Genomic DNA, 13,661 nt, shown 5'->3' with positions numbered 1-13,661 from the left:
AACTACCGAGAAGATCATCCAAATTCAACAACGGTTGAAAACCGCCCAAAGTCGACAAAAGAGCTACGCTGACATTAAAAGAAAAGATATAGAATTTGAAATTGGAGAGATGGTCATGCTTAAAGTTGCACCTTGGAAAGGCGTTGTTCGATTTGGTAAACGAGGGAAATTAAATCCAAGGTATATTGGACCATTCAAGATTATTGATCGTGTCGGACCAGTAGCTTACCGACTTGAGTTACCTCAACAACTCGCGGCTGTACATAACACTTTCCACGTCTCGAATTTGAAGAAATGTTTTGCTAAAGAAGATCTCACTATTCCGTTAGATGAAATCCAAATCAACGAAAAACTCCAGAAGATCAGATGAAGAAGAAATACCCGCATGTATTTCCAGAAGATTCGTCAACACCTTCAACAGCTTAAAATTTCGGGACGAAATTTATTTAACGGGTAGGTACTGTAGTGACCCGAACTTTTCCATGTTTATATATATTAATTGAGATTGATATTTACATGATTAAATGTTTCCAACATGTTAAGCAATCAAACTTGTTAAGACTTTATTAATTGAAATATGTTTCATATAGACAATTGACCACCCAAGTTGACCGGTGATTCACGAACGTTAAAACTTGTAAAAACTATATGATGACATATATATGGATATATATATATATATATATATAGTTAACATGATACTATGATAAGTAAACATATCATTAAGTATATTAACAACGAACTACATATGTAAAAACAAGACTACTAACTTAATGATTTTTAAACGAGACATATATGTAACGATTATCGTTGTAAAGACATTTAATGTATATATATCATATTAAGAGATATTCATACATGATAATATCATGATAATATAATAATTTAAAATCTCATTTGATATTATAAACATTGGGTTAACAACATTTAACAAGATCGTTAACCTAAAGGTTTCAAAACAACACTTACATGTAACGACTAACGATGACTTAACGACTCAGTTAAAATGTATATACATGTAGTGTTTTAATATGTATTTATACACTTTTGAAAGACTTCAATACACTTATCAAAATACTTCTACTTAACAAAAATGCTTACAATTACATCCTCGTTCAGTTTCATCAACAATTCTACTCGTATGCACCCGTATTCGTACTCGTACAATACACAGCTTTTAGATGTATGTACTATTGGTATATACACTCCAATGATCAGCTCTTAGCAGCCCATGTAAGTCACCTAACACATGTGGGAACCATCATTTGGCAACTAGCATGAAATATCTCATAAAATTACAAAAATATGAGTAATCATTCATGACTTATTTACATGAAAACAAAATTACATATCCTTTATATCTAATCCATACACCAACGACCAAAAACACCTACAAATACTTTCATTCTTCAATTTTCTTCATCTAATTGATCTCTCTCAAGTTCTATCTTCAAGTTCTAAGTGTTCTTCATATATTCTACAAGTTCTAGTTACATAAAATCAAGAATACTTTCAAGTTTGCTAGCTCACTTTCAATCTTGTAAGGTGATCATCCAACCTCAAGAAATCTTTGTTTCTTACAGTAGGTTATCATTCTAATACAAGGTAATAATCATATTCAAACTTTGGTTCAATTTCTATAACTATAACAATCTTATTTCAAGTGATGATCTTACTTGAACTTGTTTTCGTGTCATGATTCTGCTTCAAGAACTTCGAGCCATCCAAGGATCCGTTGAAGCTAGATCCATTTTTCTCTTTTCCAGTAGGTTTATCCAAGGAACTTAAGGTAGTAATGATGTTCATAACATCATTCAATTCATACATATAAAGCTATCTTATTCGAAGGTTTAAACGTGTAATCACTAGAACATAGTTTAGTTAATTCTAAACTTGTTCGCAAAGAAAAGTTAATCCTTCTAACTTAACTTTTAAAATCAACTAAATACATGTTATATATCTATATGATATGCTAACTTAATGATTTAAAACCTGGAAACACGAAAAACACCGTAAAACCGGATTTACGCCGTCGTAGTAACACCGCGGGCTATTTTGGGTTAGTTAATTAAAAACTATGATAAACTTTGATTTAAAAGTTGTTATTCTGAGAAAATGATTTTTATTATGAACATAAAACTATATCCAAAAATTATGGTTAAACTCAAAGTGGAAGTATGTTTTCTAAAATGGTCATCTAGACGTCGTTCTTTCGACTGAAATGACTACCTTTACAAAAACGACTTGTAACTTATTTTTCCGACTATAAACCTATACTTTTTATGTTTAGATTCATAAAATAGAGTTCAATATGAAACCATAGCAATTTGATTCACTCAAAACGGATTTAAAATGAAGAAGTTATAGGTAAAACAAGATCGGATAATTTTTCTCCTTTTAGCTACGTGAAAATTGGTAACAAATCTATTCCAACCATAATTTAATCAAATTGTATTGTATATTATGTAATCTTGAGATACCATAGACACGTATACAATGTTTCGACCTATCATGTCGACACATCTATATATATTTCGGAACAACCATAGACACTCTATATGTGAATGTTGGAGTTAGCTATACAGGGTTGAGGTTGATTTCAAAATATATATAGTTTGAGTTGTGATCAATACTGAGATACGTATACACTGGGTCGTGGATTGATTCAAGATAATATTTATCAATTTATTTCTGTACATCTAACTGTGGACAACTAGTTGTAGGTTACTAACGAGGACAGCTGACTTAATAAACTTAAAACATCAAAATATATTAAAAGTGTTGTAAATATATTTTGAACATACTTTGATATATATGTATATATTGTTATAGGTTCGTGAATCAACCAGTGACCAAGTCTTACTTCCCGACGAAGTAAAAATCTGTGAAAGTGAGTTATAGTCCCACTTTTAAAATCTAATATTTTTGGGATGAGAATACATTCAGGTTTTATAAATGATTTACAAAATAGACACAAGTACGTGAAACTACATTCTATGGTTGAATTATCGAAATCGAATATGCCCCTTTTTTATTAAGTCTGGTAATCTAAGAATTAGGGAACAGACACCCTAATTGACGCGAATCCTAAAGATAGATCTATTGGGCCTAACAAACCCCATCCAAAGTACCGGATGCTTTAGTACTTCGAAATTTTATATCATGTCCGAAGGAGGATCCCGGAATGATGGGGATATTTATATATGCATCTTGTTAATGTCGGTTACCAGGTGTTCACCATATGAATAATTTTTATCTCTATGTATGGGATGTGTATTGAAATATGAAATCTTGTGGTCTATTATTATGATTTGATATATATAGGTTAAACCTATAACTCACCAACATTTTTGTTGACGTTTTAAGCATGTTTATTCTCAGGTGATTATTAAGAGCTTCCACTGTCGCATACTTAAATAAGGACGAGATTTGGAGTCCATGCTTGTATGATATTGTGTAAAAACTGCATTCAAGAAACTTATTTTGTTGTAACATATTTGTATTGTAAACCATTATGTAATGGTCGTGTGTAAACAGGATATTTTAGATTATCATTATTTGATAATCTACTTAAAGCTTTTTAAAACCTTTATCTATGAAATAAAGGTTATGGTTTGTTTTAAAAATGAATGCAGTCTTTGAAAAACGTCTCATATAGAGGTCAAAACCTCGCAACGAAATCAATTAATATGGAACGTTTTTAATCAATAAGAACGGGACATTTCAATCGGCACCAAAAGTACCACCAGCATCGGCACCAGTACCACCAATAACACAAGCCTCAACATCACACGTCTCAATATCACCATCTGTACTTCGAGTATGATCTTCGTTCTACATATCGTTCTACATCGATTATCTTCGTTCTACGTATCGTTTTATATCATTTATCTTCACTGAACATGGCGATTATGTAAACTCTAAAGTCTTAGAGATTATTTATTCTAGCTCAAACCGAAAAGCAAATGAGATTAATATCATATTAACTCATTAAATCCATGATTACATCTGAAGAAAATATATATGTATATATGTTTTCATAAAGATTGTAATTAAAAATTCTTTTGTACAAACTGTTAATGGTGAAAATATTTTAACGGGTAGGTAATACCCGAGGAATATTTAAATTTCACATTAATAAGTTACACTGTACATTCTTCCAATCTGATTCAACAGTCATTTACTATCCTGCTTACATCGACATATATACGTATCCGTTCACCTCAGAATAACCATTTTCATTCAATTTCATATTTGGAATTTGAACTATCAGAATCTAACAAGTGGCATAATGAAGAAAATATTGGACAAAATAAAATTTGTTAGAAATAAACAAATTAACTATGAGAAATTAGAATAAGAATCCACGCTAACAAAATCCTAGCTAACTGTTAATTCCTTATTACATTTATTTATCACAATTTATTTATCGCAATTTTAATTCTCGCAATTTTATTTATCATCATTTAATTTCTGTTATTTATTTTACGCACTTTAAATATCTTCGGATAAATCGGGACGCATATACAATGTTTTGACATATCATATCGACGTCATCTATATATATTATTTAGAATAACCGTAAGTCACTCTATATCGCGGTAATGCTCGAGTTAGCATATAAAGGGTCGAGGTTGATTCTAAAATAATATATATACTTTGAGTTGTGATCGAGTCTGAGACATGTATACAATGGGTCACGATACGTATTAATTAATTCAAATATTATATATTAAAGTACATATGAATTATTGAATTATTAACTGTGGACTACTAACATTGGACAATTAAAATGAATTAAAATATTGATTATAACATATGAAACTAAAAATTTCTTCAAGTTTGCCACTTGATTTCATCTTAAACCTCATTTGTATCTTGACGATTACAATCTGCGATCAAACCTTTTATGATTCTTGAAAACACCTCAATCGAGAGGATGAACCAACCGCACTTCATCTACGGAAGGAAAGATTTATGCATATACTTATGCACCTGAAAAACTCTCGGAAACTGAGTAAACGTTTAACACGTAGCTGTGCTAATTTCTTTAGCGTTATTATTACTGAAAATAGCTTTTCAACTCCTGTTCGAGATAGCCAGTTTTGTCACAGCTCCAGCAAGTCAACTTCGACTTTTCGTTCGAAACAACCTTATTATAACCTTGATATATATGTCTACTCTTTATTTGTTACCGGGGAACCTTTTATATTCCACCATATTACCAGCAGACGTACCAGCAACCTCGTTGCTCCTTGGCTTAAATCTCTCCGACAAATCACTATATTTATCTATTGAAGTCTTATCATGGACTCATCGGCATCTTGTAACAATAATTACCATACCAAATGCCGGGAGGCATCAATCGATAATCTCGAATTTCTCAGCAATCTACGACAACAATTATATATATATATATATATATATATATATATATATATATATATATATATATATATATATATATATATATATATATATATATATATATATATATATATATATATATATATATATATATATATAACCTCTGTCTCCTGGATTTGCGAACTTCAATTCTGAATTTCTGAAAAGCTCTTTAGCCTATGAATCAGTTTTCTGAGTTTTGAAAAAGCTGATGAAGCACTGAAAACTGAAGACTGCCTTAATAGTCAAAAGTTTGATAATAAAGAATGGCATGCTGAAAAAGCTCAAAATTTTTTTTTATTGAAACGGATTGAGCAAACCATGAAGGAGACTGTGGACAAATCACAAGGACTAAACTCGTACATAAAGAATCCTGATGATTCTGTTTCTGATGAAATCTTCAGCGAATACCTTGCTCCTTAATTGTTCTAAATTATTGTGAATGAATTTCTTCATCACAATTTGACTCTAAAATTCTAAGATATTATCGTATCTTTCATTATAAACATCCTCAATATTTCTGAAAATATCTTCATAAATATTTATGTCCAATATTATTTATCTCCGGGCTATCTGTGTTGAATCATAAAAGAAACTGTTTTAGTTTCTAAAATTCTGAAAAATTCGAATTTGAATTATGGATGTTTTAAAGTAGTGTTGGGAACTGAAGCATGAGTTAGTATAATATAATGACACTTGATCAATGTGATTATATTACAGTAATTCATTCTGAGTTTCTAATGGAACGTGATGATTCACAGACCATAACGTCATCATGTGCCATGTTACATGACTCTTACATTCTATCTAATCTCTAAACATATCAAGAATATAATTTCTTGATAGTTCAATCTTTTCTCTTGAATTCTGGTAATTTAACCAATCAAGATCATGCTATTACAATTTCTCTCTTAGAATATTTGTCATGTTCATTCGAAACTCCATACCTACGAATTCTGGACTATTACTTGCTGTAATTAAAGTCGAGAAGAGAAAACAAAAGCATAAAGCTTCGAAAAATAAATAGGAGTATAAATCACAGCAAATAAGAGAGATCATTAACCCTGGATTTCAATAATTATGGAAAGACAGATACAAGGGAGAATTATGAAAACCACCACCCCAAGAGCGAAGTAGAAGTAAACAGATTCCTCCGGTGGGAGTTGGAATAGAAGGATGACTGTTGCAATAGTCAGAATGAGGTCAAGGATCAGAATTGGATTAAGCATTCTCACAATCTTTCGGAAGTATGAAGTGAGGAAGAAAGTATAGAAGTGGTAAAAATAATGGGATGGAAGAGATTAATTTATAGCGAAATATCAGACGTAGTAATCTAGGCAGATTACCGCATTTATTCAAAGAGGATCCTAAATTTCCTTAATTATCGAAGAATCAAATCTTATATAGATTTCGAAGATTATCTCTAAATTCCTTAAATTCCGGAAATCCACCGTGACTACGTCAAAAGTTAAATCTCTATCTCAATCTTTTGTGATAGCTTCACTCATACGCTTCGAGTAATCGAATTATTTTATCAATATTACTCAATGTTGATAAAACTCTATTTATCGACTCATAATCGTCATGAAAACATTTTTATTGTTAGCCATGACGACCTCGATCAAATTTCGGGACGAAATTTCTTTAACGGGTAGGTACTGTTGAAAGGACCCATTCATATAGTTAAACGATTAATATTAAGTCAATTATAGTTGGATGTAATATGAAATAGTATGCATGCCGTCAATTTTAGATGTAAAGAAAGTTTGTCTTTTAAAAACGAATGCAATGTTTGTAAAACGTATCATATAGAGGTCAAATACCTCGCTATGTAATCAACTATTGTGAATCGTTTAACAGTACCTACCCGTTAAAGAAATTTCGTCCCGAAATTTGATCGAGGTCGTCATGGCCAACCATAAAAATGTTTTTATGACGGATATGTGTTGATAGATAGGATTTTATTACCATAGAGTAATATGGATAAAATGCTCTGATTACTCGAAGCGTATGAGTGAAGCTATCATAAAATAGTGGAATGAGGAAAATAAGTTTCGTCATAATTTTTGACGTAGTCATGGTTGAATTCCGGAATTCAAGGGATTCAAAAAAAATAAAAAATCTTGGAAATCTATAAGATATGTTTCTTAGAGATTTAAGGAAATTAGGATCTCTTTAAGTAAATGCAATGATCTGTCCCGATTACTACGTCTGATATTTCCCTTATATATTTATCTTTTCCATTCCATTAGTTTTTACCACTTCTATACTCAATTCCAATTTCAAAAGATTGCGAAAATGCTTAATCCAGTTCTAATCCTTGTCCTTATCCTTACTATCGCAATAATCATTCTCCTTTTCCAACTTCCACCGGAGGAATCTGTTTTCTTCTACTTCGCCCTTGGGGTTATAGTGTTTTTAATTCTCCCGTGTCTTTATGTTGCGATAAACATTGATATACACGGTTTGTAATTTATGTGTTGTTATTGGACTTTATATTCTCCCTTACATTTCGGAGTTTCATACTTTTGTTGTCTCTTCCCGACTTTAAGTCAAGCGAATAATGGTCCAGAATTAGTAGGTATGAAGTTTTGGATGAACATAGTTAATGTTCTAAGAAAGAAATCGTAATGGTACGATCTTGATTTGGCAAATTACCAGAATATCCAGAAAGATAGAACTATCAAGAAGATATGTTCTTAATATGTTTGGAGATTTGGTAGAATGTAAGAGTCGTGTAAATGGCACATGATGACGGTGTGTTCTGTGAATCATCACGTTCCATTAGAAACTCATCATGAATTACTGTAATATAATCACGTCGATCAAGTGTCATTATATTATACTAACTCATGCTTCAGTTCCCAACACTACTTAAAAACATTCATATTTGAATTTTTTTCAGAATTTAGAAACCAACACAGTTTCTTTTATGTTGCAGATATTATGGAGAGATAAATGATCTCAGATAAGAATAGTTGTGAAAATATCTCTAGAAATATGGAGAATATGTATAATGAGAGATACGAAGATATCTTATAATATTTAAGATAAGATGATGATGAAGAATAAGGTCCGCAAAGGTTTAGAGTCAGGAGCAAGGTATTCGTTAATGACTTCGTCAGAAACAGAATCATCAAGATTCTTTAAATACAGACTTTGGTCCTTGTATTTGTCCTTGGTCTCCTTCATGGTCTGCTCAATCCATTGTTCAGTACCAACTCTTCTCTTTTTTTGGGCTTTACCAACACATTATTCTTTGTCATCAAACTTTTGACTGTTAAAGTCGTTTACAGTTTCTGCTGCTTCATTAGCATTTCGAGAACTAATTCACAGTTTGAGATGTTTTTTAGAAACTTCACATTCGAAGTGTGTAAGTTTAGGAGATAGACGTTATATGTATATATAACTATTGAAGTAGAAACGCTGCGAGATTTCAAAATACTGATTGCTGATTTTCAGTAATTGGTATGGCAATTCTTGTTGCAAGATGCGGATGAGTAAGAGATGAGTTTCAATGAATAAGTATAGTTATTTTCGGAGAGGTTTAAGTCGAAGGTTAATGAAGTTGTTGATAAGTTTACTGCTAATGTGGTGAGATATGAAAGGTTCCCCAGTAACGATGGTGAAAGGGCAGCGTATCTATCGAAGTTATAATAAAATTAGTTTTACTGAAAAGTCGAAGTTGACTTGTTGGAGCTGTGACAAAACTGGCTACTTTGAAAAGAATCGTAAGGTTGTTTTTGCTAATAAATGCTAAAGAATTCAATGCGGGTACGTGTTAAACTATGACTTTAGGTTCGAGAGTGTTTCAGGTACAAGACTTCGGGTAATGTGTGATTGGATCATCATCTCGATTGTTCCTTATTTGAAGTGTCTTCCGAAATTTCGAAGCATTTTAAATGCAGCTTGTCATTGTCAATATCCAAAGGATAAATTCGTCATAAATCTCGATTGATTCTCGTATCCTTTTGAGTGTTACAATTAAAAGTGATATTCTATCACAGTTTTGAAGTCAAAGTATAGCTTTGAAAAAAATGTAAGGATCTAAGAGTGATGGTTTTGCTTATATCTCGAGTTGCACTCTGAGATTTCAAAAATCAGAATAGGTGATTGAATTTGAATGAGTATGGTTGTTTTGATTTCTTATAAAAGAAGGTATACTGTTGTGAAAATAGGGAGTATAGTTGATGATTTACTGAATTAGAATCGAAGAATGTAATATATTAATTGTGCATTTATATATCTCTCGGGTATTACCTACCCGTTAAAAAAAATGTCACAAATAATATTTTGAACAAGAATTTTTCATTACAGTCTTTATGAAAATATATGTATGTATATTTTCTTTAGATGTAATACAGATTTAATGAGTTAATATCATATTAAGCTCATTTGATTCTCGGCTTGGATTAGTAAAGAATAATCTCTAAAACATTAGAGATTACATAATCTTCGCGGAGTATTTCACTAATGTAATCAATACTTCAATATTTATTCTTATAGATATTTCCTTAGTAAATTATGCTGATGCTCATAGAACTCTTGCTAACTTCACAAGATACGAATGTTGTTTTCCAGTAAGTTTCGAGTACATTGAAGATGAAAGTGTAAAATCAAACATGTTATTGAATGATACACTTGGTTTATTATGAAACCGAATTCATTTAATTGAATCAAAGATTGTAGTTACGATGGTTAGGTTGTTAACGAAGGATGTACATCATAGCATATTAGTAATATGAATTTAACTGAGTAGTATCTACCCTTTTTCAATTCATATTCAATAGCTTAGTACGAAAGATTTTTATAGTTTCGGCATTCATATATATAAAATATATATATAATTTCTTCAGAAGAATGAGTTAATACTTCATAACTCGTTGATACAAAATACTCATTGTTGATCAATGATGACGTCCACGGCGATTCTTGAACTGACGGAACTTGTGATGTTATAGGTGCTGCTAGTGCTGATGATGCTGACAGTACTGATGGTGATGGTGGTGCTGATGATATTGTTGATGCAGATGATACTGCCGGTAACTGCTGGTGATGCTGCTGAAGCTTGTGGTATTGAGGCTTGCGATGTGGATGTTACTGGCAGTATTGGTTATGCTGCTGGTGCTGCTGATGGTGTTTGTAATCCTTGCACCATGTGTTCCAAAGCCACTACTCGGGCGCGAAGTTCGTTAATTTCTGCTAGTACACCGGGATGATTGGCGGTTGGAATGAGCGGATGAATAAGATTTGCAATATGGGATAGTATATAATCATGACGAGATACTCTAGTAATGAGTGAGAAAATAGTGTCTCGAACAGGTTCGCCGGTAAGTGCTTCAGGTTGTCTCCAATGGTGGATGGAAGGGATCACCTTCTTCTTGTCTCCAATGGTTGAGTTGACTACGGACCCATCCCTAATTCATCCAAAATAGATTATGGGAAATTGGTTGATCCATTCCGGTGATGCTACTTTCGGAGCTCAGGTAGATATCCATATCGGAATAGCTGTCGGAATCTGAGGAATTCGAACTGGTTGAGGGATCCATCTCGTAGGATCAGGGAAAGAATTTTTGGTATGAAATAGATTGTAGAATTTAGATTTGGTATTCTTCAATTACATAATTTGCATATGTATATAAAATACCAAAATTACGTAAATTACGGAGAATCTTTGAAAAGATGTCAGTCAAAGTTCACAGTAATAGATGTGCTAAGATAAGAATCCGTCTATACACTATTATGCAATAAATGCAGGAAAACGCGTCTAGACTTAAGATGATAAGCAGGTAATTTTCTAAGGATGATAAGTAGATGATTTCCGACTAGAATTGATAAGCAAACTTTTTGACATGCAGATACGGTCGAAGTCCAGACTCACTAATGCATCTTAACAACTATCAGTTAGACACACTAATGCAAGACCTGGTTCGCTAAGACCACCGCTCTGATACCAACTGAAAGGACCCGTTCATATACATTATAAATGATTCACAATAGTTGATTATATCGTGAGGTATTTGACCTCTATATGATACGTTTTACAAACATTGCATTCGTTTTTAAAAGACAAACTTTCTTTACATCTAAAATTGACGGCATACATACTATTTCATATTACATCCAACTATAATTGACTTAATATTAATCTTGATGAACTCAACGACTCGAATGCAACGTCTTTCAAAGTATGTCATGAATGACTCCAAGTAATATCCTTAAAATGAGCTAATGCACAGCGAAAGATTTCTTTAATACCTGAGAATAAACATGCTTTAAAGTGTCAACCAAAAGGTTGGTGAGTTCATTAGTTTATCATAATCAACCATTTCTGTAATAGTAATAGACTACAAGATTTCATATACATAAACGTTTTAATAAAAATATTCTAAGTGGTTGAGCACTTGGAGACCATACTTAACATTTAATCAACGTCGCATATTCCCTTTATTATGAAATCTCACTACACTGTACCAAGTGTAGTCACTGAAACGAAGTACTGTGCAACCGTTGAATACTGGTCTTCCAGTCCGGTTGGGGTTGTCAGGCCCGATAGATCTATCAACAGGATTCGCGTTTACAATACCGCATGTAAATGGTAGTTACCAAGCTATTAGGGAAAAATATGCAAAGTGGTACAACTCAACGTAGAATATGTTTTTAGTACTTGTGTCCATTTCGTAAAACAGTTATAAAACAGTGCATGTATTCTCAGCCCAAAAATATATATAAAAAGGGAGTAATGAAACTCACAATACTGTATTTCGTAGCAATTATGTATATGACGGCACTGAACAAGTGCAGGGTTTGTCTCGGATTCACGAACCTATATTAAGTATATATATTTATATGTTGGTCAATATCTGTCTAACAATTTAGGTCAAGTCGTAGTGTATCACAATCCTAATGCTCGAGACCGACATGCAAAAGTCAACAAAAGTCAACTTGACCCAAAATGACTTCCAAAATCTATACATGTTTATTATATAACTTATATATAGTCATTTTATATATTTAAATATATTTATCAGATCTTATTATACTAAATAATACAAGTCATTTATTAATAAATAAAAATTTATATTTAAATTCATATATGATAAAAAATATACTTTTATATATCTCAAGTAATAAAATTTATAAAATTCACTTAATATCATAAAAATATAGTGGTATGTATTATTAATGTAATTATATTACGTGTGGTAAAAATATCTTTGTACGCATATTTATTTGATAAAATAATATTGATAATAATAATAATGATAAAAATAATAAACTGATAGTTTCAATAAAAATATTAATTTTTAGTAATAAAGATAATTTTAGTAATAACATCAACTGATAACAATTATAATAATCGTTTTAATAATAATAATAAAATTAATAATAATTCAGTTGACCATATCTTTTAATCCATTCATCGAACCCACACGATTTCTAAATGAAAAGTTATTAATTTTTCTTTAGCTTTTCAACGACATGCATATCATATACCTTATCTCAGTAGCATATGTATCAAATTCGTGATTTATCATAAACTATTTAACGATGAAACTAAGCATACAAACATGCATAATCATATATACTCGAGCACTAGTCAGGGATACACTATTAATATATAAAAGATAAGATATGAATGCTCACATATCAATATTGTGATTCAAAATTGCAGGAAAGTACGTAGACGCAACGAAAATGATAAATGTTAGGTTGACCTCACGAGCAATGCCCTCGAACAATACCCATAACCTCCATAGCTATAACCCATAATTTCCTTAGCTCTATCCCGTTTGAAAACTTATTTTGAAATCGTCTGAATATAACTCCGTCATAGTATTTTATGTATACTAATAATATGTTAAAATAATACTAAGTAAATATATATATGTAATTCGATTAAGAGAGTTTAGAGAAATATATTTTCAAGTTTCTATGAAATAATGAAACATATTGAATTCTATTTATAATAGATTTTTGAATTATTAAAATGAATTATTAAAGTATGAATTATTAAAGTGAATTATTAAAGTATGATTATTAAAGTGAATTATTAAAGTATGAATTATTAAAGTGAATTATTAAAGTATGAATTATTAAAGTGAATTGTTAAAGTATGAATTATTAAAGTGAATTATTAAAGTGAATTATTAAAGTGAATTATTAAAGTTAAAGTAAAGTAAAAGTAAAGTTAAAGTATAGTAAAAGTATAAAACTATGTACGTATAATACGCGTATAAATATATTTAATATTA

Source organism: Rutidosis leptorrhynchoides, chromosome 1 (genome assembly GCF_046630445.1).
Source record: "Rutidosis leptorrhynchoides isolate AG116_Rl617_1_P2 chromosome 1, CSIRO_AGI_Rlap_v1, whole genome shotgun sequence".
In the NCBI taxonomy this organism is placed as follows: domain Eukaryota; kingdom Viridiplantae; phylum Streptophyta; class Magnoliopsida; order Asterales; family Asteraceae; genus Rutidosis; species Rutidosis leptorrhynchoides.
Note: the sequence above shows the minus strand (reverse complement) of the source record.